The sequence below is a fragment of the Somniosus microcephalus genome, unplaced genomic scaffold, assembly GCF_052327205.1.
Source record: "Somniosus microcephalus isolate GS21.2 unplaced genomic scaffold, FLI_Smic_1.0 unresolved_chr3, whole genome shotgun sequence".
Classification (NCBI taxonomy): Eukaryota; Metazoa; Chordata; class Chondrichthyes; order Squaliformes; family Somniosidae; genus Somniosus; species Somniosus microcephalus.
The window spans coordinates 34,220,745-34,246,987 of NW_028225181.1; positions in this window are offsets into that span (position 1 = coordinate 34,220,745).

Below are 26,243 nucleotides of genomic sequence, written 5' to 3' on the forward strand. Positions count from 1 at the left end.
GTTCAGCAGAGTAATTCAGTGAGGGGTGTGGGGTATATCGGAGTGTTACACTGTGGGGTGTGGGGTATGTCAGAGTGTTACAGTGAGGGGTGTGGGGTATATCAGAGTGTTGCAGTGAGGGGTGTGGGGTTCAGCAGAGCATTACAGTGAGGGGTGTGAAGTTCATCAGAGTGTTACAGTGAGGGGTGTGGGGTTCATCAGAGTATTACAGTGAGGGGTGTGGGGTTCATCAGAGAGTTTCAGTGAGGGGTTATTGGGGTTCATCAGAGTATTTCAGTGAGGGGTGTGGGGTTCATCAGAGTGTTACAGTGAAGTGTGTGGGGTTCATCAGAGTGTTTCAGTGAGGGTTGTGGGGTTCATCAGAGTATTACAGTGAGGGATGTGGGGTTCACCAGAGTGTTACAGTGAGGGGTGTGGGGTTCATCAGAGTATTACAGTGAGGGGTGTGGGGTTCATCAGAGTATTTCAGTGAGGGTTGTGTGGTTCATCAGAGTATTACAGTGAGGGGTGTGGGATTCATCAGAGCATTACAGTGAGGGGTGTGGGGTTCATCAGATTGTTACAGTGAGGTGTGTGGGATTCATCAGAGTATTACAGTGAGGGGTGTGGGTTACATCAGATTGTTACAGTGAGGGGTGTGGGGTTCATCAGAGTGTTACAGTGAGAGGTGCGGGGTTCATCAAAGTGTTTTAAGTGAGGGTTGTGGGGTTCATCAGAGTATTACAGTGAGGAGTGTGGGGTTCATCAGAATGTTTCAGTGAGGGGTGTGGGGTTCATCAGAGTGTTACTGTGAGGGGTGTGGGGTTCATCAGAGTGTTACAGTGAGGGGTGTGTGGTTCATCAGAGTGTTTCAGTGAGGGGTGTGGGGTTCATCAGAGTATTACAGTGCGGGGTGTGGGGTTCATCTGAGTGTTACAGTGAGGGGTGTGGGGTTCATCAGAGCGTTTCAGTGAGGGGTGTGGGGTTCATCAGAGTGTTACATTGAGGGATGTGGGGTTCTTCAGAGTATTACAGTGAGGGGTGTGGGGTTCATCTGAGTGTTACAGTGAGGGGTGTGGGGTTCATCAGACTGTTACAGTGAGGTGTGTGGGGTTCATCAGAGTGTTTCAGTGAGGGTTGTGGGGTTCTTCAGAGTATTACAGTGAGTGGTGTGGGGTATATCGGAGTGTTACACTGCGGGGTGTGGGATATGTCAGAGTGTTACAGTGAGGGGTGTGGGGTTTATCAGATTGTTACAGTGAGGGATGTGGAGTTCATCAGGGTGTTACAGTGAGGGTTGTGGGGTTCATCAGTGTGTTACAGTGAGGGGTGTGGGGTTCATCAAAGTGTTTTGTGAGGGGTGTGGGGTTCATCTGAGTGTTACAGTGAGTGGTGTGGGGTTCATCAGAGTATTACAGTGAGGGGTGTGGGGTTCGTCAGAGTGTTACAGCGAGAGGTGTGGGGTTCATCAGATTGATTCAGTGAGGGGTGTGGGGTTCATCAGAGTGTTACAGTGAGGGGTGTGAGGTTCATCAGAGTATTACAGTGAGGGGTGTGGGTTTCATCAGAGCATCACAGTGAGGGTTGTGGGGTTCATCAGAGTATTACAGTTAGGGGTGTGGGGCTCATCAGAGTATTACAGTGAGGGGTGTGGGGTTCATCAGAATATTACAGTGAGGGTGGTGGGGTTCATCAGAGTATTACAATTAAGGGTGTGGGGTTCATCAAAGTGTTACTGTGAGGGGTGTGGTGTTCATCAGTGTGTTACAGTGAGGTGTGTGCGGTACATCAGAACATTACAGTGAGGGTTGTGGGGTTCATCAGAGTGTTACAGTGATGGGTGTGGGGTTCAGCAGAGTGTTGCAGTGAGTGTTGTGGGGTTCATCAGAGTGTTACAGTGAGGGGTGTGGGGTATATCGGATTGTTACACTGTGGGGTGTGGGGTTTGTCAGAGTGTTACAGTGAGGGGTGTGGTGTATATCAGAGTGTCACAGTGAGGGGTGTGGCGGTCATCAGAGTATTACAGTGAGGGGTGTGGGGTTCATCAGAGGATTACAGTGAGGGGTGTGTGGTTTATCAGTGTATTACAGTGAGGGGTGTGCGGTTCATCAGAGTTTTGCAGTGAGGGGTGTGGGGTTCATCAGAGTGTTACAGTGAGGGGTGTGGGGTACATCAGAGTGTTACACTGAGGGGTGTGGGGTTTATCAGATTGTTACAGTGAGGGATGTGGGGTTCATCAGGGTGTAACAGTGAGGGTTGTGGGGTTCATCAAAGTGTTACTGTGAGGGGTGTGGGGTTAATCTGAGTGTTACAGTGAGGGGTGTGGGGTTCATCAGAGTATTACAGTGAGGGGTGTGGGGTTCATCAGAGTGTTACAGTGAGAGGTGTGGGGTTCATCAGATTGTTTCAGTGAGGGGTGTGCGGTTCATCAGAGTGTTACAGTGAGGGGTGTGAGGTTCATCAGAGTATTACAGTGAGGGGTGTGGGTTTCATCAGAGCATCACAGTGAGGGTTGTGGGGTTCATCAGAGTATTACAGTTAGGGGTGTGGGGCTCATCAGAGTATTACAGTGAGGGGTGTGGGGTTCATCAGAATATTACAGTGAGGATGTGGGGTTCATCAGAGTATTACAGAGAGGGGTGTGGGGTTCATCAGAATATTACAGTGGGGGGTATGGGGTTCATCAGACTGTTACAGTGAGGGGTGAGTGCTTCATCAGAGTTTTACGGTGCGGGGTGTGGGGTTCATCAGGGTATTACAGTGAGAGGTGTGGGGTTCATCAGAGTGTTCCAGTGAGGGGTGTGGGGTTCATCAGAGTGTTTCAGTGAGGGATGTGGGATTCATCAGAGTGTTACAGTGAGGGATGTGGGATTCATTAGAGTATTACAGTGAAGGGTGTGAGGTTCATCAGAGTGTTAAGTGAGGGGTGTGAGTTTCATCAGAGTGTTACAGTGAGGGGTGTGGTGTACATCATATTATTACAGTGAGGGCTGTGGGGTTCATCAGAGTGTTAAAGTGAGGGTTGTGGGGTTCATCAGAGTGTTACTGTGAGGGGTGTGGGATTCATGAGAGTGTTACAGTGAGGGATGTGGGGTTTCTCGGAGTGTTACACTGTGGGGTGTGGGGTATGTCAGAGTGTTACAGTGAGGGGTGTGGGGTATATCAGAGTGTTACAGTGAGGGGTGTGGGGTTCATCAGAGTGTTTCAGTGAGGGGTGTGGGGTATATCAGAGTGTTACAGTGAGGGGTGTGGGGTTCATCAGAGTGTTACAGTGAGGGGTGTGCGGTTCATCAGAGTGTTACAGTGAGGGTTGTCGGGTTCATCAGAGTATTACAGTGAGGGGTGTGGTGTTCATCAGTGTATTACAGTGAGGGGTGTGGGGTTCATCAGATTATTATTGTGAGGGGTGTGGGGTTCATCAGAGTGTTATAGTGAGGGATGTGGGGTTTATCAGAGTGATACAGTGAGGGATGTGGGGTTCAGCAGAGTAATTCAGTGAGGGGTGTGGGGTATATCGGAGTGTTACACTGTGGGGTGTGGGGTTCATCAGAGCATTACAGTGAGGGGTGTGAAGTTCATAAGAGTATTACAGTGAGGGGTGTGGTGTTCATCAGTGTGTTACAGGGAGGGGAGTGGGGTTTATCAGAGTGTTACAGTGAGGGATGTGGGGTTCATCAGAGTATTACAGTGAGGGGTGTAAGGTATATCGGAGTGTTACACTGTGGGGTGTGGGGTATGTAAGAGTGTTAAAGTGAGGGGTGTGGAGTATTGGCAAAGGAGGAACTGACGCAAATCAATATCTCTAAGGATATGGTGTTAAGGAAGCTAAAGGGATTGAAGGTGGACAAATCCCCAGGGCCTGATAACATGCATCCTAGGGTACTGAAGGAGGTGGCCCTAGAGATAGCGGATGCACTAAGGATGATTTTTCAGAATTCATTAGACTCGGGAACAGTGCCCATGGATTGGAGGGTAGCTAACGTTACCCCACTATTCAAAAAGGGGGGTAGGGAAAAAGCAGGTAATTACAGACCTGTAAGCCTTACATCAGTTGTGGGCAAAATGCTGGAGTCCATCATAAAGGATGAAATAGCGGAGCACTTAGCAAATGGGGACAGGATAGGACAGAGTCAACATGGATTTACAAAGGGTAAATCGTGCTTGACTAATCTATTGGAATTTTTTGAGGGAGTAACTGGTAGAATAGATGGGGGAGAGCCAGTAGATGTGGTGTACCTGGACTTCCAAAAGGCCTTCGATAAGGTCCCACATAAAAGATTAGCATGGAAAATTGAGGCTCATGGGATAAAGGGGAAAGTATTGGCGTGGATAGGGAACTGGCTGTCAGATAGAAAACAGAGAGTTGGAATAAACGGCTCATTTTCTGAATGGCAGGCAGTAACAAGTGGGGTACCACAGGGATCTGTCCTGGGCCCCCAGCTGTTCACAATTTACATTAATGACCTGGATCAGGGAGTCGGATGCAGCATTTCCAAATTTGCAGACGACACTAAACTAGGAGGGGGGGTGGGCTCAGAGGAAGAGACCAGGAAGCTCCAGAGCGATTTGGACAGACTGGGCGATTGGGCGGATAAATGGCAGATGCACTATAATGTGGACAAGTGCGAAGTTATCCACCTTGGGTGCAGGAACGGGAGGGCAAATTATTATTTAAATGGCAATAGATTGGGAGAGGGGGAAGTACAGAGAGACCTGGGTGTTCTTGTACACCAGTCACTGAAGGCGAGCATGCAGGTGCAACAGGCGGTCAAGAAGGCAAACGGTATGCTGGCCTTCATAGCAAAAGGGTTAGAATACAGGAACAGGGATACCTTGCTGCAGCTGTACAGGGCACTGGTGAGACCACACCTCGAGTACTGTGTACAGTTTTGGTCGCCTCATCTGAGGAAGGATGTTCTTGCCATGGAGGGGGTGCAGCGGCGATTCACCAGGCTGATACCAGGTATGGCGGGAATGACCTATGAGGAGAGACTATGTAGTTTAGGGATGTACACACTGGAGTTTAGAAGATTGAGAGGGGACCTCATAGAAGTGTATAAAATTCTGACAGGTCTAGACAGACTGGATGCAGAAGGAATGTTTCCCTTGGCGGGTGAGAACAGAACTAGAGGACATAATTTAAGGATAAGGGCTAAACCATTTAGGACAGAGATGAGGGGGAATTTCTTCACTCAGAGAGTGGTGAACCTGTGGAACTCATTGCCACAGAGGGCAGTGTACGCCAGCTCATTAAATATATTTAAGAGGGAATTAGATATATTTCTATGGGCAAAAGGGGTTAAGGGATACGGAGAGAAGGCGGGGACGGGATACTGAATTAAAGGATCAGCCATGATCTCATTGAATGGCGGAGCAGGCACGAAGGGCCGAATGGCCTACTCTAGCTCCTATCTTCTATGTATCTATGTATATCAGAGTGTTTCAGTGAGGGTTGTGGGGTTCATCAGAGTTTTACAGTGAGGGGTGTGGGGTTCATCAGAGTGTTTCAGTGAGGGTTGTGTGGTTCATCAGAGTATTACAGTGAGGGGTGTGGGGTTCATCAGAGCATTACAGGGAGGGGTGTGGTGTTCATCAGAGTGTTACAGTGAGGGGAGTGGGATTCATCAGAGTATTACAGTGAGGGGTGTGCGGTTCATCAGAGCGTTACAGTGAGGGGTGTGGGGTTCATCAGAGTATTACAGTGAGGGGTGTGAGGTTCATCAGAGTGTTACAGTGAGTGGTGTGGTGTTCATCAGAGTATTACAGTGAGGTGTGTGGGGTTCATCAGAGTGTTTCAGTGAGGGGTGTGGGGTTCATCAGAGAGTTAATGTGAGGGGTGTGGGGTTCATCAGTGTGTTATAGCGAGGGGTGTGGGATTCATCAGATTGTTACAGTGAGGGGTGTGGGATTCATCAGAGTGTTACAGTGAGGGCTGTGGTTTTCATCAGAGTATTACAGTGAGGGGTGTGGGGTTCATCAGAGTGTTACAGTGAGGGGTGTGGGGTGCATCAGAGAGTTAATGTGAGGGGTGTGGGGTTCATCAGTGTGTTATAGCGAGGGGTGTGGGATTCATCAGATTGTTACAGTGAGGGGTGTGGGATTCATCAGAGTGTTACAGTGAGGGCTGTGGTTTTCATCAGAGTATTACAGTGAGGGGTGTGGGGTTCATCAGAGTATTACAGTGAGGGGTGTGGGGTTCATCAGAGTATTACAGTGAGGGGTGTGGGGTACATCAGAGTGTTAATGTGAGGGGTGTGGGGTTCATCAGTGTGTTACAGTGAGGGGTGTGGGGTTCATCAGAGTATTACAGTGAGGGTTGTGGTGTTCATCAGAGTATTACGGTGAGGGGTGTGGGGTTCATCAGAGTGTTTCAGTGAGGTGTTAGTGGGGTTCATCAGAGTATTTCAGTGAGGTGTGTGAGGTACATCAGAGTGTTACAGTGAGGCGTGTGGGGTTCATCAGAGTGTTTCAGTGAGGGTTGTGGGGCTCATCAGAGTATTACAGTGAAGGGTGTGGGGTTCATCAGAGTGTTTCAGTGAGGGGTGTGGGGTTCATCAGAGTATTGCTGTGAGGGGTGTGGGGTTCATCAGAGTGTTATAGTGAGGGATGTGGGGTTTATCGGAGTGATACAGTGAGGGATGTGGGGTTCATCAGAGTAATTCAGTGAGGGGTGTGGGGTATGTCAGAGTGTTACAGTGAGGGGTGTGGGGTTCATCAGTGTGTTACAGGGAGGGGATTGGGGTTTATCAGAGTGTTACAGTGAGGGATGTGGGGTTCTTCAGAGTATTACAGTGAGGGGTGTAAGGTATATCGGAGTGTTACACTCTGGGGTGTGGGGTATGTCAGAGTGTTAAAGTGAGGGGTGTGGAGTATATCAGAGTGTTACAGTGAGGGGTGTGGGGTTTATCAGAGTATTACAGTGAGGGTTGTGGGGTTCATCAGAGTGTTACAGTGAGGGGTGTGGGGTTCATCAGAGTATTACAGTGAGGGGTGTGGGGTTCATCAGAGTGTTTCAGTGAGGGGTTATTGGGGTTCATCAGAGTATTTCAGTGAGGGGTGTGGGGTTCACCAGAGTGTTACAGTGAGGGGTGTGGGGTTCATCAGAGTATTACAGTGAGGGGTGTGGGGTTCATCAGAGTATTTCAGTGAGGGTTGTGTGGTTCATCAGAGTATTACAGTGAGGGGTGTGGGATTCATCAGAGCATTACAGTGAGGGGTGTGGGGTTCATCAGATTGTTACAGTGAGGTGTGTGGGATTCATCAGAGTATTACAGTGAGGGGTGTGGGTTACATCAGATTGTTACAGTGAGGGGTGTGGGGTTCATCAGAGTGTTACAGAGAGAGGTGCGGGGTTCATCAAAGTGTTTTAAGTGAGGGTTGTGGGGTTCATCAGAGTATTACAGTGAGGAGTGTGGGGTTCATCAGAATGTTTCAGTGAGGGGTGTGGGGTTCATCAGAGTGTTACTGTGAGGGGTGTGGGGTTCATCAGAGTGTTACAGTGAGGGGTGTGTGGTTCATCAGAGTGTTTCAGTGAGGGGTGTGGGGTTCATCAGAGTATTACAGTGCGGGGTGTGGGGTTCATCTGAGTGTTACAGTGAGGGGTGTGGGGTTCATCAGAGCGTTTCAGTGAGGGGTGTGGGGTTCATCAGAGTGTTACATTGAGGGATGTGGGGTTCTTCAGAGTATTACAGTGAGGGGTGTGGGGTTCATCTGAGTGTTACAGTGAGGGGTGTGGGGTTCATCAGACTGTTACAGTGAGGTGTGTGGGGTTCATCAGAGTGTTTCAGTGAGGGTTGTGGGGTTCTTCAGAGTATTACAGTGAGTGGTGTGGGGTATATCGGAGTGTTACACTGCGGGGTGTGGGATATGTCAGAGTGTTACAGTGAGGGGTGTGGGGTTTATCAGATTGTTACAGTGAGGGATGTGGAGTTCATCAGGGTGTTACAGTGAGGGTTGTGGGGTTCATCAGTGTGTTACAGTGAGGGGTGTGGGGTTCATCAAAGTGTTTTGTGAGGGGTGTGGGGTTCATCTGAGTGTTACAGTGAGTGGTGTGGGGTTCATCAGAGTATTACAGTGAGGGGTGTGGGGTTAGTCAGAGTGTTACAGCGAGAGGTGTGGGGTTCATCAGATTGATTCAGTGAGGGGTGTGGGGTTCATCAGAGTGTTACAGTGAGGGGTGTGAGGTTCATCAGAGTATTACAGTGAGGGGTGTGGGTTTCATCAGAGCATCACAGTGAGGGTTGTGGGGTTCATCAGAGTATTACAGTTAGGGGTGTGGGGCTCATCAGAGTATTACAGTGAGGGGTGTGGGGTTCATCAGAATATTACAGTGAGGGTGGTGGGGTTCATCAGAGTATTACAATTAAGGGTGTGGGGTTCATCAAAGTGTTACTGTGAGGGGTGTGGTGTTCATCAGTGTGTTACAGTGAGGTGTGTGCGGTACATCAGAACATTACAGTGAGGGTTGTGGGGTTCATCAGAGTGTTACAGTGATGGGTGTGGGGTTCAGCAGAGTGTTGCAGTGAGTGTTGTGGGGTTCATCAGAGTGTTACAGTGAGGGGTGTGGGGTATATCGGATTGTTACACTGTGGGGTGTGGGGTTTGTCAGAGTGTTACAGTGAGGGGTGTGGTGTATATCAGAGTGTCACAGTGAGGGGTGTGGCGGTCATCAGAGTATTACAGTGAGGGGTGTGGGGTTCATCAGAGGATTACAGTGAGGGGTGTGTGGTTTATCAGTGTATTACAGTGAGGGGTGTGCGGTTCATCAGAGTTTTGCAGTGAGGGGTGTGGGGTTCATCAGAGTGTTACAGTGAGGGGTGTGGGGTACATCAGAGTGTTACACTGAGGGGTGTGGGGTTTATCAGATTGTTACAGTGAGGGATGTGGGGTTCATCAGGGTGTAACAGTGAGGGTTGTGGGGTTCATCAAAGTGTTACTGTGAGGGGTGTGGGGTTAATCTGAGTGTTACAGTGAGGGGTGTGGGGTTCATCAGAGTATTACAGTGAGGGGTGTGGGGTTCATCAGAGTGTTACAGTGAGAGGTGTGGGGTTCATCAGATTGTTTCAGTGAGGGGTGTGCGGTTCATCAGAGTGTTACAGTGAGGGGTGTGAGGTTCATCAGAGTATTACAGTGAGGGGTGTGGGTTTCATCAGAGCATCACAGTGAGGGTTGTGGGGTTCATCAGAGTATTACAGTTAGGGGTGTGGGGCTCATCAGAGTATTACAGTGAGGGGTGTGGGGTTCATCAGAATATTACAGTGAGGATGTGGGGTTCATCAGAGTATTACAGAGAGGGGTGTGGGGTTCATCAGAATATTACAGTGGGGGGTATGGGGTTCATCAGACTGTTACAGTGAGGGGTGAGTGCTTCATCAGAGTTTTACGGTGCGGGGTGTGGGGTTCATCAGGGTATTACAGTGAGAGGTGTGGGGTTCATCAGAGTGTTCCAGTGAGGGGTGTGGGGTTCATCAGAGTGTTTCAGTGAGGGATGTGGGATTCATCAGAGTGTTACAGTGAGGGATGTGGGATTCATTAGAGTATTACAGTGAAGGGTGTGAGGTTCATCAGAGTGTTAAGTGAGGGGTGTGAGTTTCATCAGAGTGTTACAGTGAGGGGTGTGGTGTACATCATATTATTACAGTGAGGGCTGTGGGGTTCATCAGAGTGTTAAAGTGAGGGTTGTGGGGTTCATCAGAGTGTTACTGTGAGGGGTGTGGGATTCATGAGAGTGTTACAGTGAGGGATGTGGGGTTTCTCGGAGTGTTACACTGTGGGGTGTGGGGTATGTCAGAGTGTTACAGTGAGGGGTGTGGGGTATATCAGAGTGTTACAGTGAGGGGTGTGGGGTTCATCAGAGTGTTTCAGTGAGGGGTGTGGGGTATATCAGAGTGTTACAGTGAGGGGTGTGGGGTTCATCAGAGTGTTACAGTGAGGGGTGTGCGGTTCATCAGAGTGTTACAGTGAGGGTTGTCGGGTTCATCAGAGTATTACAGTGAGGGGTGTGGTGTTCATCAGTGTATTACAGTGAGGGGTGTGGGGTTCATCAGATTATTATTGTGAGGGGTGTGGGGTTCATCAGAGTGTTATAGTGAGGGATGTGGGGTTTATCAGAGTGATACAGTGAGGGATGTGGGGTTCAGCAGAGTAATTCAGTGAGGGGTGTGGGGTATATCGGAGTGTTACACTGTGGGGTGTGGGGTTCATCAGAGCATTACAGTGAGGGGTGTGAAGTTCATAAGAGTATTACAGTGAGGGGTGTGGTGTTCATCAGTGTGTTACAGGGAGGGGAGTGGGGTTTATCAGAGTGTTACAGTGAGGGATGTGGGGTTCATCAGAGTATTACAGTGAGGGGTGTAAGGTATATCGGAGTGTTACACTGTGGGGTGTGGGGTATGTAAGAGTGTTAAAGTGAGGGGTGTGGAGTATTGGCAAAGGAGGAACTGACGCAAATCAATATCTCTAAGGATATGGTGTTAAGGAAGCTAAAGGGATTGAAGGTGGACAAATCCCCAGGGCCTGATAACATGCATCCTAGGGTACTGAAGGAGGTGGCCCTAGAGATAGCGGATGCACTAAGGATGATTTTTCAGAATTCATTAGACTCGGGAACAGTGCCCATGGATTGGAGGGTAGCTAACGTTACCCCACTATTCAAAAAGGGGGGTAGGGAAAAAGCAGGTAATTACAGACCTGTAAGCCTTACATCAGTTGTGGGCAAAATGCTGGAGTCCATCATAAAGGATGAAATAGCGGAGCACTTAGCAAATGGGGACAGGATAGGACAGAGTCAACATGGATTTACAAAGGGTAAATCGTGCTTGACTAATCTATTGGAATTTTTTGAGGGAGTAACTGGTAGAATAGATGGGGGAGAGCCAGTAGATGTGGTGTACCTGGACTTCCAAAAGGCCTTCGATAAGGTCCCACATAAAAGATTAGCATGGAAAATTGAGGCTCATGGGATAAAGGGGAAAGTATTGGCGTGGATAGGGAACTGGCTGTCAGATAGAAAACAGAGAGTTGGAATAAACGGCTCATTTTCTGAATGGCAGGCAGTAACAAGTGGGGTACCACAGGGATCTGTCCTGGGCCCCCAGCTGTTCACAATTTACATTAATGACCTGGATCAGGGAGTCGGATGCAGCATTTCCAAATTTGCAGACGACACTAAACTAGGAGGGGGGGTGGGCTCAGAGGAAGAGACCAGGAAGCTCCAGAGCGATTTGGACAGACTGGGCGATTGGGCGGATAAATGGCAGATGCACTATAATGTGGACAAGTGCGAAGTTATCCACCTTGGGTGCAGGAACGGGAGGGCAAATTATTATTTAAATGGCAATAGATTGGGAGAGGGGGAAGTACAGAGAGACCTGGGTGTTCTTGTACACCAGTCACTGAAGGCGAGCATGCAGGTGCAACAGGCGGTCAAGAAGGCAAACGGTATGCTGGCCTTCATAGCAAAAGGGTTAGAATACAGGAACAGGGATACCTTGCTGCAGCTGTACAGGGCACTGGTGAGACCACACCTCGAGTACTGTGTACAGTTTTGGTCGCCTCATCTGAGGAAGGATGTTCTTGCCATGGAGGGGGTGCAGCGGCGATTCACCAGGCTGATACCAGGTATGGCGGGAATGACCTATGAGGAGAGACTATGTAGTTTAGGGATGTACACACTGGAGTTTAGAAGATTGAGAGGGGACCTCATAGAAGTGTATAAAATTCTGACAGGTCTAGACAGACTGGATGCAGAAGGAATGTTTCCCTTGGCGGGTGAGAACAGAACTAGAGGACATAATTTAAGGATAAGGGCTAAACCATTTAGGACAGAGATGAGGGGGAATTTCTTCACTCAGAGAGTGGTGAACCTGTGGAACTCATTGCCACAGAGGGCAGTGTACGCCAGCTCATTAAATATATTTAAGAGGGAATTAGATATATTTCTATGGGCAAAAGGGGTTAAGGGATACGGAGAGAAGGCGGGGACGGGATACTGAATTAAAGGATCAGCCATGATCTCATTGAATGGCGGAGCAGGCACGAAGGGCCGAATGGCCTACTCTAGCTCCTATCTTCTATGTATCTATGTATATCAGAGTGTTTCAGTGAGGGTTGTGGGGTTCATCAGAGTTTTACAGTGAGGGGTGTGGGGTTCATCAGAGTGTTTCAGTGAGGGTTGTGTGGTTCATCAGAGTATTACAGTGAGGGGTGTGGGGTTCATCAGAGCATTACAGGGAGGGGTGTGGTGTTCATCAGAGTGTTACAGTGAGGGGAGTGGGATTCATCAGAGTATTACAGTGAGGGGTGTGCGGTTCATCAGAGCGTTACAGTGAGGGGTGTGGGGTTCATCAGAGTATTACAGTGAGGGGTGTGAGGTTCATCAGAGTGTTACAGTGAGGGGTGTGGTGTTCATCAGAGTATTACAGTGAGGTGTGTGGGGTTCATCAGAGTGTTTCAGTGAGGGGTGTGGGGTTCATCAGAGTGTTACAGTGAGGGGTGTGGTGTTCATCAGAGTGTTACAGTGAGGGGTGTGGGGTTCATCAGAGTGTTACAGTGAGGGGTGTGGGGTGCATCAGAGAGTTAATGTGAGGGGTGTGGGGTTCATCAGTGTGTTATAGCGAGGGGTGTGGGATTCATCAGATTGTTACAGTGAGGGGTGTGGGATTCATCAGAGTGTTACAGTGAGGGCTGTGGTTTTCATCAGAGTATTACAGTGAGGGGTGTGGGGTTCATCAGAGTATTACAGTGAGGGGTGTGGGGTTCATCAGAGTATTACAGTGAGGGGTGTGGGGTACATCAGAGTGTTAATGTGAGGGGTGTGGGGTTCATCAGTGTGTTACAGTGAGGGGTGTGGGGTTCATCAGAGTATTACAGTGAGGGTTGTGGTGTTCATCAGAGTATTACGGTGAGGGGTGTGGGGTTCATCAGAGTGTTTCAGTGAGGTGTTAGTGGGGTTCATCAGAGTATTTCAGTGAGGTGTGTGAGGTACATCAGAGTGTTACAGTGAGGCGTGTGGGGTTCATCAGAGTGTTTCAGTGAGGGTTGTGGGGCTCATCAGAGTATTACAGTGAAGGGTGTGGGGTTCATCAGAGTGTTTCAGTGAGGGGTGTGGGGTTCATCAGAGTATTGCTGTGAGGGGTGTGGGGTTCATCAGAGTGTTATAGTGAGGGATGTGGGGTTTATCGGAGTGATACAGTGAGGGATGTGGGGTTCATCAGAGTAATTCAGTGAGGGGTGTGGGGTATGTCAGAGTGTTACAGTGAGGGGTGTGGGGTTCATCAGTGTGTTACAGGGAGGGGATTGGGGTTTATCAGAGTGTTACAGTGAGGGATGTGGGGTTCTTCAGAGTATTACAGTGAGGGGTGTAAGGTATATCGGAGTGTTACACTCTGGGGTGTGGGGTATGTCAGAGTGTTAAAGTGAGGGGTGTGGAGTATATCAGAGTGTTACAGTGAGGGGTGTGGGGTTTATCAGAGTATTACAGTGAGGGTTGTGGGGTTCATCAGAGTGTTACAGTGAGGGGTGTGGGGTTCATCAGAGTATTACAGTGAGGGGTGTGGGGTTCATCAGAGTGTTTCAGTGAGGGGTTATTGGGGTTCATCAGAGTATTTCAGTGAGGGGTGTGGGGTTCATCAGAGTGTTACAGTGAGGTGTGTGGGGTTCATCAGAGTGTTTCAATGAGGGTTGTGGGGTTCATCAGAGTATTACAGTGAGGAATGTGGGGTTCATCAGAGTGTTACAGTGAGGGGTGTGGGGTTCATCAGAGTATTACAGTGAGGGGTGTGGGGTTCATCAGAGTGTTTCAGTGAGGGTTGTGTGGTTCATCAGAGTATTACAGTGAGGGGTGTGGGATTCATCAGAGCATTACAGTGAGGGGTGTGGGGTTCATCAGATTGTTACAGTGAGGTGTGTGGGATTCATCAGAGTATTACAGTGAGGGGTGTGGGTTTCATCAGAGTGTTACAGTGAGGGGTGTGGGGTTCATCAGAGTTTTACAGTGAGAGGTGTGGGGTTCATCAGAGTGTTTTAAGTGAGGGTTGTGGGGTTCATCAGAGTATTACAGTGAGGGGTGTGGGGTTTATCAGTGTATTACAGTGAGGAGTGTGGGGTTCATCAGAGTGTTACAGTGAGGTGTGTGGGGATCATCAGAGTGTTTCAGTGAGGGGTGTGGGGTTCATCAGAGTGTTACTGTGAGGGGTGTGGGGTTCATCAGAGTGTTACAGTGAGGGGTGTGGGGGTCATCAGAGTATTACAGTGAGGAGTGTGGGGTTCATCAGAGTGTTACAGTGAGGGGTGTGTGGTTCATCAGAGGGTTTCAGTGAGGCGTGTGGGGTTCATCAGAGTATTACAATGAGGGGTGTGGGGTTCATCAGAGAGTTAAAGTGAGAGGTGTGGGGTATATCAGAGATTTACAATGAGGGGTGTGGGGTTTATCAGAGTATTACAGTGAGGGGTGTGGGATTCATCAGAGTGTTTCAGTGAGGGGTGTGGGGTTCATCAGAGTGTTACAGTGAGGGTTGTGGGGTTCATCAGAGTGTTACAGTGAGGGGTGTGGTGTTCATCAGAGTATTACAGTGAGGGGTGTGGTGTTCATCAGATTGTTTCAGTGAGGGGTTAGTGCGGTTCATCAGAGTATTTCAGTGAGGGGTGTGGGGTTCATCAGAGTGTTACATTGAGGTGTGTGGGGTTCATCAGATTGTTTCAGTGAGGGTTGTGGGGTTCTTCAGAGTATTACTGTGAGTGGTGTGGGGAATATCGGAGTGTTACACTGTCGGGTGTGGGGTATGTCAGAGTGTTAAAGTGAGAGGTGTGGTGTTCATCAGACTGTTTCAGTGAGCGGTTAGTGGGGTTCATCAGAGTATTTCAGTGAGGGGTGTGGGGTTCATCAGAGTGTTACAGTGAGGGGTGTGGGGTTCATCAGAGTGTTTCAGTGAGGGTTGTGTGGTTCATCAGAGTATTACAGTGAGGGGAGTGGGATTCATCAGAGTATTACAGTGAGGGGTGTGTGGTTCATCAGAGCGTTACAGTGAGGGGTGTGGGGTTCATCAGAGTATTACAGTGAGGGGTGTGGGGTTCATCAGAGTGTTTTAAGTGAGGGTTGTGGGGTTCATCAGAGTATTATAGTGAGGGGTGTAAGGTTCATCAGAGTGTTACAGTGAGGGGTGTGGGGTTCATCATTGTGTTACAGTGAGGGGTGTGAGGTTCATCAGAGTGTTACAGTGAGGGGTGTGGGGTTCATCATTGTGTTACAGTGAGGTGTGTGGGGTTCATCAGAGTGTTTCAGTAAGGGGTGTGGGGTTCATCAGTGTGTTACAGTGAGGGGTGTGGTGTTCATCAGAGTGTTACAGTGAGGGGTGTGGGGTTCATCAGAGTGTTACAGTGAGGGGTGTGGGGTACATCAGAGAGTTAATGTGAGGGGTGTGGGGTTCATCAGTGTGTTACAGCGAGGGGTGTGGGATTCATCAGATTGTTACAGTGAGGGGTGTGGGATTCATCAGACTGTTACAGTGAGGGGTGTGGTTTTCATCAGAATATTACAGTGAGGGTTGTGGGGTTCATCAGAGTATTACAGTGAGGATTGTGGGGTTCATCAGAGTATTACAGTGGGGGGTGTGGGGTACATCAGAGTGTTAATGTGAGGGGTGTGGGGTTTATCAGTGTGTTACAGTGAGGGGTGTGGGGTTCATCAGAGTATTACAGTGAGGGTTGTGGTGTTCATCAGAGTATTACGGTGAGGGGTGTGGGGTTCATCAGAGTGTTTCAGTGAGGGGTTAGTGGGGTTCATCAGAGTATTTCAGTGAGGTGTGTGAGGTTCATCAGAGTGTTACAGTGAGGTGTGTGGGGTTCATCAGAGTGTTTCAGTGAGGGTTGTGGGGTTCATCAGAGTATTACAGTGAGGGTTCTGGGGTTCATCAGAGTGTTACAGTGAGGGTGTGGGATTCATCAGAGTATTACAGTGAAGGGTGTGGGGTTCATCAGAGTGTTTCAGTGAGGGTTGTGTGGTTCATCAGAGTATTACAGTGAGGGGGTGGGGTTCATCAGAGTGTTACAGTGAGGGGTGTGGTGTTCATCAGAGTATTTCAGTGAGGGGTGTGGGGTTCATCAGAGTCTTTCAGTGAGGGGTGTGGGGTTCATCACAGTGTTACAGTGAGGGGTGTGCGGTTCATCAGAGTGTTACAGTGAGGGGTGTGGGGTACATCAGAGAGTTAATGTGAGGGGTGTGGGGTTCATCATTGTGTTACAGTGAGGGGTGTTGGATTCATCAGATTGTTACAGTGAAGGGTGTGGGGTACATCAGAATATTACAGTGAGGGATATGGGGTACATCAGAGTGTTAAAGTGAGAGGTGTGGTGTTCATCAGACTGTTTCAGTGAGGGGTTAGTGGGGTTCATCAGAGTATTTCAGTGAGGGGTGTGGGGTTCATCAGAGTGTTACAGTGAGGTGTGTGGGGTTCATCAGAGTGTTTCAGTGAGGGTTGTGGGGTTCATCAGAGTATTACAGTGAGGGGTGTGGGGTTCATCAGAGTGTTTCAGAGAAGGGTGTGTGGTTCATCAGAGTGTTACAGTGAGGGGTGTGGGGTTCATCAGAGTATTACAGTGAGGGGTGTGGGATTCATCAGAGTATTTTAAGTGAGGGTTGTGGGGTTCATCAGAGCATTACAGTGAGGTGTGTGGAGTTCATCAGAGTGTTTCTGTGAGGGGTTTGGGGTTCATCAGAGTGTTACAGTGAGGGGTGTGGTGTTCATCAGAGTGTTTAAGTGAGGTGTGTGGGGTTCATCAGATTGTTACAGTGAGGGGTGTGGGGTACATCAGAGAGTTAATGTGAGGGGTGTGGGGTTCATCAGTGTGTTAAAGTGAGGGGTGTGGGATTCATCCGATTGTTACAGTGAGGGGTGTGGGGTTCATCAGAGTGTTACAGCGAGGGGTGTGGTTTTCATCAGAGTATTACAGTGAGGGGTGTGGGGTTCATCAGAGTATTACAGTGAGGGGTGTGGGGTTCATCAGAGTATTACAGTGAGGGGTGTGGGGTACATCAGAGTGTTAATGTGAGGGGTGTGGGGTTCATCAGAGTGTTTCAGTGAGGTGTGTGAGGTTCATCAGAGTGTTACAGTGCGGTGTGTGGGGTTCATCACAGTGTTACAGTGAGGGGTGTGCGGTTCATCAGAGTGTTACAGTGAAGGGTGTGGGGTACATCAGAATATTACAGTGAGGGATATGGGGTACATCAGAGTGTTAAAGTGAGAGGTGTGGTGTTCATCAGACTGTTTCAGTGAGGGGTTAGTGGGGTTCATCAGAGTATTTCAGTGAGGGGTGTGGGGTTCATCAGAGTGTTACAGTGAGGTGTGTGGGGTTCATCAGAGTGTTTCAGTGAGGGTTGTGGGGTTCATCAGAGTATTACAGTGAGGGGTGTGGGGTTCATCAGAGTGTTTCAGAGAAGGGTGTGTGGTTCATCAGAGTGTTACAGTGAGGGGTGTGGGGTTCATCAGAGTATTACAGTGAGGGGTGTGGGATTCATCAGAGTATTTTAAGTGAGGGTTGTGGGGTTCATCAGAGCATTACAGTGAGGTGTGTGGAGTTCATCAGAGTGTTTCTGTGAGGGGTTTGGGGTTCATCAGAGTGTTACAGTGAGGGGTGTGGTGTTCATCAGAGTGTTTAAGTGAGGTGTGTGGGGTTCATCAGATTGTTACAGTGAGGGGTGTGGGGTACATCAGAGAGTTAATGTGAGGGGTGTGGGGTTCATCAGTGTGTTAAAGTGAGGGGTGTGGGATTCATCCGATTGTTACAGTGAGGGGTGTGGGGTTCATCAGAGTGTTACAGTGAGGTGTGTGGGGTTCATCAGAGTGTTTCAGTGAGGGTTGTGGGGTTCATCAGAGTATTACAGTGAGGGGTGTGGGGTTCATCAGAGTGTTTCAGAGAAGGGTGTGTGGTTCATCAGAGTGTTACAGTGAGGGGTGTGGGGTTCATCAGAGTATTACAGTGAGGGGTGTGGGATTCATCAGAGTATTTTAAGTGAGGGTTGTGGGGTTCATCAGAGCATTACAGTGAGGTGTGTGGAGTTCATCAGAGTGTTTCTGTGAGGGGTTTGGGGTTCATCAGAGTGTTACAGTGAGGGGTGTGGTGTTCATCAGAGTGTTTAAGTGAGGTGTGTGGGGTTCATCAGATTGTTACAGTGAGGGGTGTGGGGTACATCAGAGAGTTAATGTGAGGGGTGTGGGGTTCATCAGTGTGTTAAAGTGAGGGGTGTGGGATTCATCCGATTGTTACAGTGAGGGGTGTGGGGTTCATCAGAGTGTTACAGCGAGGGGTGTGGTTTTCATCAGAGTATTACAGTGAGGGGTGTGGGGTTCATCAGAGTATTACAGTGAGGGGTGTGGGGTTCATCAGAGTATTACAGTGAGGGGTGTGGGGTACATCAGAGTGTTAATGTGAGGGGTGTGGGGTTCATCAGAGTGTTTCAGTGAGGTGTGTGAGGTTCATCAGAGTGTTACAGTGCGGTGTGTGGGGTTCATCAGAGTGTTTCAGTGAGGGTTGTGGGGTTCATCAGAGTATTACAGTGAGGGTTCTGGGGTTCATCAGAGTGTTACAGTGAGGGGTGTGGGATTCATCAGAGTATTACAGTGAAGGGTGTGGGGTTCATCAGAGTGTTTCAGTGAGGGTTGTGTGGTTCATCAGAGCATTACAGTGAGGGGGGTGGGGTTCATCAGAGTGTTACAGTGAGGGGTGTGGTGTTCATCAGAGTATTACAGTGAGGGGTGTGGGGTCCATCAGAGTCTTTCAGTGAGGGGTGTGGGGTTCATCAGAGTGTTACAGTGAGGGGTGTGGTGTTCCTCACAGTGTTTCAGTGAGGGTTGTGTGGTTCGTCAGAGAATTAAAGTGAGGGGTGTGGGGTTCATCAGAGTGTTACAGTGAGGGATGTGGGGTTTATCAGAGTGTTACAGTGAGGGATGTGGGGTTCATCAGAGTATTACAGTGAGGGGTGTGGGGTATATCGGTGTGTTACACTGTCGGGTGTGGCGTATATCAGAGTGTTACATTGAGGGGTGTGTGGTATATCAGTGTGTTACAGTGAGGTTTGTGTTGTTTAACAGTGTCTTACAGTGAGGGGTCTGGGTTTCATCAGAGTGTTACAGTGAGGGATGTGGGGTTTATCAGAGTGTTGCAGTGAGGGGTGTGGGGTATATCGGAGTGTTACACTGTGGGGTGTGGGGTATGTCAGAGTGTTAAAGTGAGAGGTGTGGTGTTCATCAGTCTGTTTCAGTGAGGGGTTAGTGGGGTTCATCAGAGTATTTCAGTGAGGGGTGTGGGGTTCATCAGAGTGTTACAGTGAGGGATGTGGGGTTCATCAGAGTATTACAGTGAGGGGTGAGGGGGATATCGGTGTGTTACACTGTCGGGTGTGGGGCATATCAGAGTGTTACATTGAGGGATGTGTGATATATCAGTGTGTTACAGTGAGGTTTGTGTTGTTTATCAGTGTGTTACAGTGAGGGGTCTGGGTTTCATCAGAGTGTTACAGTGAGGGATGTGGGGTTTATCAGAGTGTTGCAGTGAGGGGTGTGGGGTATATCGGATTGTTACACTGTGGGGTGTGGGGTATGTCAGAGTGTTACAGTGAGGGGTGTGGGGTTCATCAGAGTATTACAGTTTCGGGTGTGGGGTTCATCAGAGTATTACAGTCAGTGTTGTGGTGTTCATCAGAGTATTACAGTGAGCGGTTGGGGTTCATCAGAGTGTTTCAGTGAGGGGTTAGTGGGGTGCATCAGAGTATTTCAGTGAGGTGTGTGATGTTCATCAGAGTGTTACAGTGAGAGTTGTGGGGTTCATCAGAGTATTACAGTGAGGGTTCTGGGGTTCATCAGAGTGTTACAGTGAGGGGTGTGGGATTCATCAGAGTATTACAGTGAAGGGTGTGGGGTTCATCAGAGTGTTACAGTGAGGGGTGTGGTGTTCATCAGAGTATTACAGTGAGGGGTGTGAGGTTCATCAGAGTGTTAAAGTGAGGGGTGTGGTGTTCATCAGAGAGTTTCAGTGAGGGGTGTGGGGTTAATCAGACTGTTACAGTGAGGGGTGTGGTGTTCATCACAGTGTTACAGTGAGGGGTGAGGGGTTCATCAGAGTGTTTCAGTGAGGGGTGTGGGGATCATCAGAGTGTTACAGTGAGGGGTGTGGTGTTCATCACAGTGTTACAGTGAGGGGTGTGGGGTTCATCAGAGTGTTACAGTGAGGGGTGTGGGGTACATCAGAGAGTTAATGTGAGGGGTGTGGGGTTCATCAGTGTGTTACAGTGAGGGGTGTTGGATCCATCAGATTGTTACAGTGAGGGGTGTGGTGTGCATCAGAATATTACAGTGAGGGTTGTGGGGTACATCAGAGTTATATGTGAGGGGTGTGGTGATCATCAGTGTGTTACAGTGAGGGGTGTGGGGTTCATCAGAGTATTACAGTGAGGGGTTTGGTGTTCATCAGAGTATTACAGTGAGGGCTGTGGGGTTCATCAGAGTGTTACTGTGACGGGTGTGAGGTTCATCAGAGTATTACAACGAGGGGTGTGGGGTTCATCAGAGTGTTACAGTGAGGGGTGTGGGGTTCATCAGTGTATTAAAGTGAGGGTTGTGGGGTTTATCAGTGTATGACAGTGAGGGGTGTGGGGTTCATCAGAGTGTTACAGTGAGGGATGTGGAGTTCATCAGGGTATGACAGTGAGGGGTGTGGTGTTCATCAGAGTTTTTCTGTGAGGGGTGTGGGTTTCATCAGAGTGTTTCAGTGAGGGGTGTGGGGTTCATCAGAGTATTCCAGTGATTGTTGTGGGGTTCATCAGGGCGTTTCAGTGAGGGGTGTGGGGCTCATCAGAGTGTTACAGTGAGGGGTGTGGGATTCATCAGAGCATTACAGTGAGGGTTGTGGGATTCATCAGAGTATTACAGTGAGGGGTGTGAGGATCATCAGAGTGTTAAAGTGAGGGGTGTGGTGTTCATCAGAGTATTACAGTGAGGGGGTGGAGTTCATCAGAGTGTTACAGTGAGAGGTGTGAGGTTCATCAGAATGTTACAGTGAGGGGTGTGGGGTTCATCAGAGTGTTACAGTGAGGGGTGTGGGGTTCATCAGAGAATTACAGTGAGGAGTGTGGGGTTCATCAGAGTATTACAGTGAGGGGTGTGTGGTTCATCAGAGTATTACAGTGAGGGGTGTGGGGTTCATCAGAGTGTTACAGTGAGTGATGTGGGGTTTATCAGAGTGTCACAGTGAGGGATGTGGGGTTCATCAGAGTATTACAGTGAGGGGTGTGGGGTATACCGGTGTGTTACACTGTCGGGTGTGGGGTATATCAGAGTGTTACAGTGTCGGGTGTGTGGTATATCAGTGTGTTACAGAGAGGTTTGTGTGGTTTATCAGTGTGTTACAGTGAGGGGTCTGGGTTTCATCAGAGTGTTACAGTGAGGGATGTGGGGTTTATCAGAGTGTTACAGTGAGGGATGTGGGGTTCATCAGAGTATTACAGTGAGGGGTGTGGGTTATATCGGAGTGTTACACTGTGGGGTGTGGGGTATGTCAGAGTGTTACAGTGAGGGATGTGGGGTATATCAGAGTGTTACAGTGAGGGGTGTGGGCTATATCAGTGTGTGACAGTGAGGTTTGAGGTGTTTATCTGTGTGTTACAGTGAAAGGTTTGGGGTATATCAGAGTGTTACAGTGAGGGGTGTAGGGTATATCAGTGTGTTACAGTGAGGTGTGTGGGGTATGTCAGACTGTTACAGTGAGGGGTGTGGGTTATATCAGAGTGTTACAGTGAGGGTTGTGGGGAATATCAGTGTGTTACAGTGAGGGCTGTGGGATTCATCAGATTGTTACAGTGAGGGGTGTGGGATTCATCAGAGTGTTACAGTGAGGTGTGTGGTTTTCATCAGAGTATTACAGTGAGGGGTGTGGGGTTCATCAGAGTATTACAGTGAGGGGTGTGGGGTTCATCAGAGTATTACAGTGAGGGGTGTGGGGTACATCAGAGTGTTAATGTGAGGGGTTAGTTGGGTTCATCAGATTATTTCAGTGAGGTGTGTGAGGTTCATCAGAGTGTTACAGGGAGGTGTGTGGGGTTCATCAGAGTGTTTCAGTGAGGGTTGTGGGGTTCATCAGAGTATTACAGTGAGGGATCTGGGGTTCATCAGAGTGTTACAGTGAGAGGTGTGGTATTCATCAGAGAATTACAGTGAGGGTTGTGTGGTTCATCAGAGTATTACAGTGAGGGGTGTGGGATTCATCAGAGTATTACAGTGAGGGGTGTGAGGTTCATCAGAGTGTTACAGTGAGCGGTGTGGTGTTCATCAGATTATTATAGTGAGGGGTGTGAGGTTCATCAGAGTGTTGCAGTGAGGGGTGTGGTGTTCATCAGAGTATTTCAGTGAGGGGTGTGGGGTTCATCAGAGTGTTTCATTGAGGGGTGTGGGGTTCATCAGAGTGTTACAGTGAGGGGTGTGGTGTTCATCACAGTGTTACAGTGAGGGGTGTGGGGTTCATCAGTGTGTTTCAGTGAGGGGTGTGGGGTACATCAGAGAGCTAATGTGAGGGGTGTGGGGTTCATCAGTGTGTTACATTGAGGGGTGTTGGATTCATCAGATTGTTACAGTGAGGGGTGTGGGGTACATCAGAATATTACAGTGAGGAGTGTGGGGTACATCCGAGTGTTAATGTGAGGGGTGTGGTGATCATCAGTGTGTTACAATGAGGGGTGTGGGGTTCATCAGAGTATTACAGTGAGGGGTGTGGGGTTCATCAGAGTATTACAGTGAGGGGTGTGGGGTTCATCAGAGTATTACAGTGAGGGCTGTGGTGTTCATCAGAGTGTTACTGTGAGGGGTGTGAGGTTCATCAGAGTATTACAGTGAGGGGTGTGGGGTTCATCAGAGTGTTACAGTGAGGGGTGTGGGGTTCACCAGTGTGTTACAGTGAGTGGTGTGGGGTTCTTCAGAGTATTACAGTGAGTGGTGTGGGGTATATCGGAGTGTTACACTGTCGGGTGTGGGGTATGTCAGAGTGTTAAAGTGAGAGGTGTGGTGTTCATCAGACTGTTTCAGTGAGCGGTTAGTGGGGTTCATCAGAGTTTTTCAGTGAGGGGTGTGGGGTTCATCAGAGTGTTACAGTGAGGGGTGTGGGGTTCATCAGCGTGTTTCAGTGAGGGTTGTGTGGTTCATCAGAGTATTACAGTGAGGGGAGTGGGATTCATCAGAGTATTACAGTGAGGGGTGTGTGGTTCATCAGAGCGTTACAGTGAGGGGTGTGGGGTTCATCAGAGTATTACAGTGAGGGGTGTGGGGTTCATCAGACTGTTTTAAGTGAGGGTTGTGGGGTTCATCAGAGTATTATAGTGAGGGGTGTGAGGTTCATCAGAGTGTTACAGTGAGGGGTGTGGGGTTCATCATTGTGTTACAGTGAGGGGTGTGGTGTTCATCAGAGTGTTACAGTGAGGGGTGTGGGGTTCATCAGAGTGTTACAGTGAGGGGTGTGGGGTACATCAGAGAGTTAATGTGAGGGGTGTGGGGTTCATCAGTGTGTTACAGCGAGGGGTGTGGGATTCATCAGATTGTTACAGTGAGGGATGTGGGATTCATCAGACTGTTACAGTGAGGGGTGTGGGGTTCATCAGAGTATTACAGTGAGGGGTGTGGGGTTCATCAGAGTATTACAGTGAGGGGTGTGGGGTACATCAGAGTGTTAATGTGAGGGGTGTGGGGTTTATCAGTGTGTTACAGTGAGGGGTGTGGGGTTCATCAGAGTATTACAGTGAGGGTTGTGGTGTTCATCAGAGTATTACGGTGAGGGGTGTGGGGTTCATCAGAGTGTTTCAGTGAGGGGTTAGTGGGGTTCATCAGAGTATTTCAGTGAGGTGTGTGAGGTTCATCAGAGTGTTACAGTGAGGTGTGTGGGGTTCATCAGAGTGTTTCAGTGAGGGTTGTGGGGTTCATCAGAGTATTACAGTGAGGGTTCTGGGGATCATCAGAGTGTTACAGTGAGGGTGTGGGATTCATCAGAGTATTACAGTGAAGGGTGTGGGGTTCATCAGAGTGTTTCAGTGAGGGTTGTGTGGTTCATCAGAGTATTACAGTGAGGGGGGTGGGGTTCATCAGAGTGTTACAGTGAGGGGTGTGGTGTTCATCAGAGTATTTCCGTGAGGGGTGTGGGGTTCATCAGAGTCTTTCCGTGAGGGGTGTGGGGTTCATCAGAGTGTTACAGTGAGGGGTGTGGTGTTCATCACAGTGTTACAGTGAGGGGTGTGGGGTTCATCAGAGTGTTACAGTGAGGGGTGTGGGGTACATCAGAGAGTTAATGTGAGGGGTGTGGGGTTCATCAGTGTGTTACAGTGAGGGGTGTTGGATTCATCAGATTGTTAAAGTGAAGGGTGTGGGGTACATCAGAATATTACAGTGAGGGATATGGGGTACATCAGTGTGTTAATGTGAGGGATGTGGTGATCATCAGTGTGTTACAGTGAGGGATGTGGGGTTTATCAGAGTGTTGCAGTGAGGGGTGTGGGGTATATCGGAGTGTTACACTGTGGGGTGTGGGGTATGTAAGAGTGTTAAAGTGAGAGGTGTGGTGTTCATCAGACTGTTTCAGTGAGGGGTTAGTGGGGTTCATCAGAGTATTTCAGTGAGGGGTGTGGGGTTCATCAGAGTGTTACAGTGAGGTGTGTGGGGTTCATCAGAATGTTTCAGTGAGGGTTGTGGGGTTCATCAGAGTATTACAGTGAGGGGTGTGGGGTTCATCAGAGTGTTTCAGAGAAGGGTGTGTGGTTCATCAGAGTGTTACAGTGAGGGGTGTGGGGTTCATCAGAGTATTACAGTGAGGGGTGTGGGGTACATCAGAGAGTTAATGTGAGGGGTGTGGGGTTCATCAGTGTGTTACAGTGAGGGGTGTTGGATCCATCAGATTGTTACAGTGAGGGGTGTGGGGTGCATCAGAATATTACAGTGAGGGGTGTGGGGTACATCAGAGTTATATGTGAGGGGTGTGGTGATCATCAGTGTGTTACAGTGAGGGGTGTGGGGTTCATCAGAGTATTACAGTGAGGGGTTTGGTGTTCATCAGAGTATTACAGTGAGGGCTGTGGGGTTCATCAGAGTGTTACTGTGACGGGTGTGAGGTTCATCAGAGTATTACAACGAGGGGTGTGGGGTTCATCAGAGTGTTACAGTGAGTGGTGTGGGGTTCATCAGTGTATTAAAGTGAGGGTTGTGGGGTTTATCAGTGTATGACAGTGAGGGGTGTGGGGTTCATCAGAGTGTTACAGTGAGGGATGTGGAGTTCATCAGGGTATGACAGTGAGGGGTGTGGTGTTCATCAGAGTTTTACTGTGAGGGGTGTGGGTTTCATCAGAGTGTTTCAGTGAGGGGTGTGGGGTTCATCAGAGTATTCCAGTGATTGTTGTGGGGTTCATCAGGGCGTTTCAGTGAGGGGTGTGGGGCTCATCAGAGTGTTACAGTGAGGGGTGTGGGTTTCATCAGAGCATTACAGTGAGGGTTGTGGGATTCATCAGAGTATTACAGTGAGGGGTGTGAGGATCATCAGAGTGTTAAAGTGAGGGGTGTGGTGTTCATCAGAGTATTACAGTGAGGGGTGTGTGGTTCATCAGAGTATTACAGTGAGGGGTGTGAGGTTCATCAGAGTGTTACAGTGAGTGATGTGGGGTTTATCAGAGTGTCACAGTGAGGGATGTGGGGTTCATCAGAGTATTACAGTGAGGGGTGTGGGGTTCATCAGAGTGTTACAGTGAGTGATGTGGGGTTTATCAGAGTGTCACAGTGAGGGATGTGGGGTTCATCAGAGTATTACAGTGAGGGGTGTGGGGTATACCGGTGTGTTACACTGTCGGGTGTGGGGTATATCAGAGTGTTACAGTGTCGGGTGTGTGGTATATCATTGTGTTACAGAGAGGTTTGTGTGGTTTATCAGTGTGTTACAGTGAGGGGTCTGGGTTTCATCAGAGTGTTACAGTGAGGGATGTGGGGTTTATCAGAGTGTTACAGTGAGGGATGTGGGGTTCATCAGAGTATTACAGTGAGGGGTGTGGGTTATATCGGAGTGTTACACTGTGGGGTGTGGGGTATGTCAGAGTGTTACAGTGAGGGATGTGGGGTATATCAGAGTGTTACAGTGAGGGGTGTGGGGTATATCAGTGTGTGACAGTGAGGTTTGTGGTGTTTATCTGTGTGTTACAGTGAAAGGTTTGGGGTATATCAGAGTGTTACAGTGAGGGGTGTAGGGTATATCAGTGT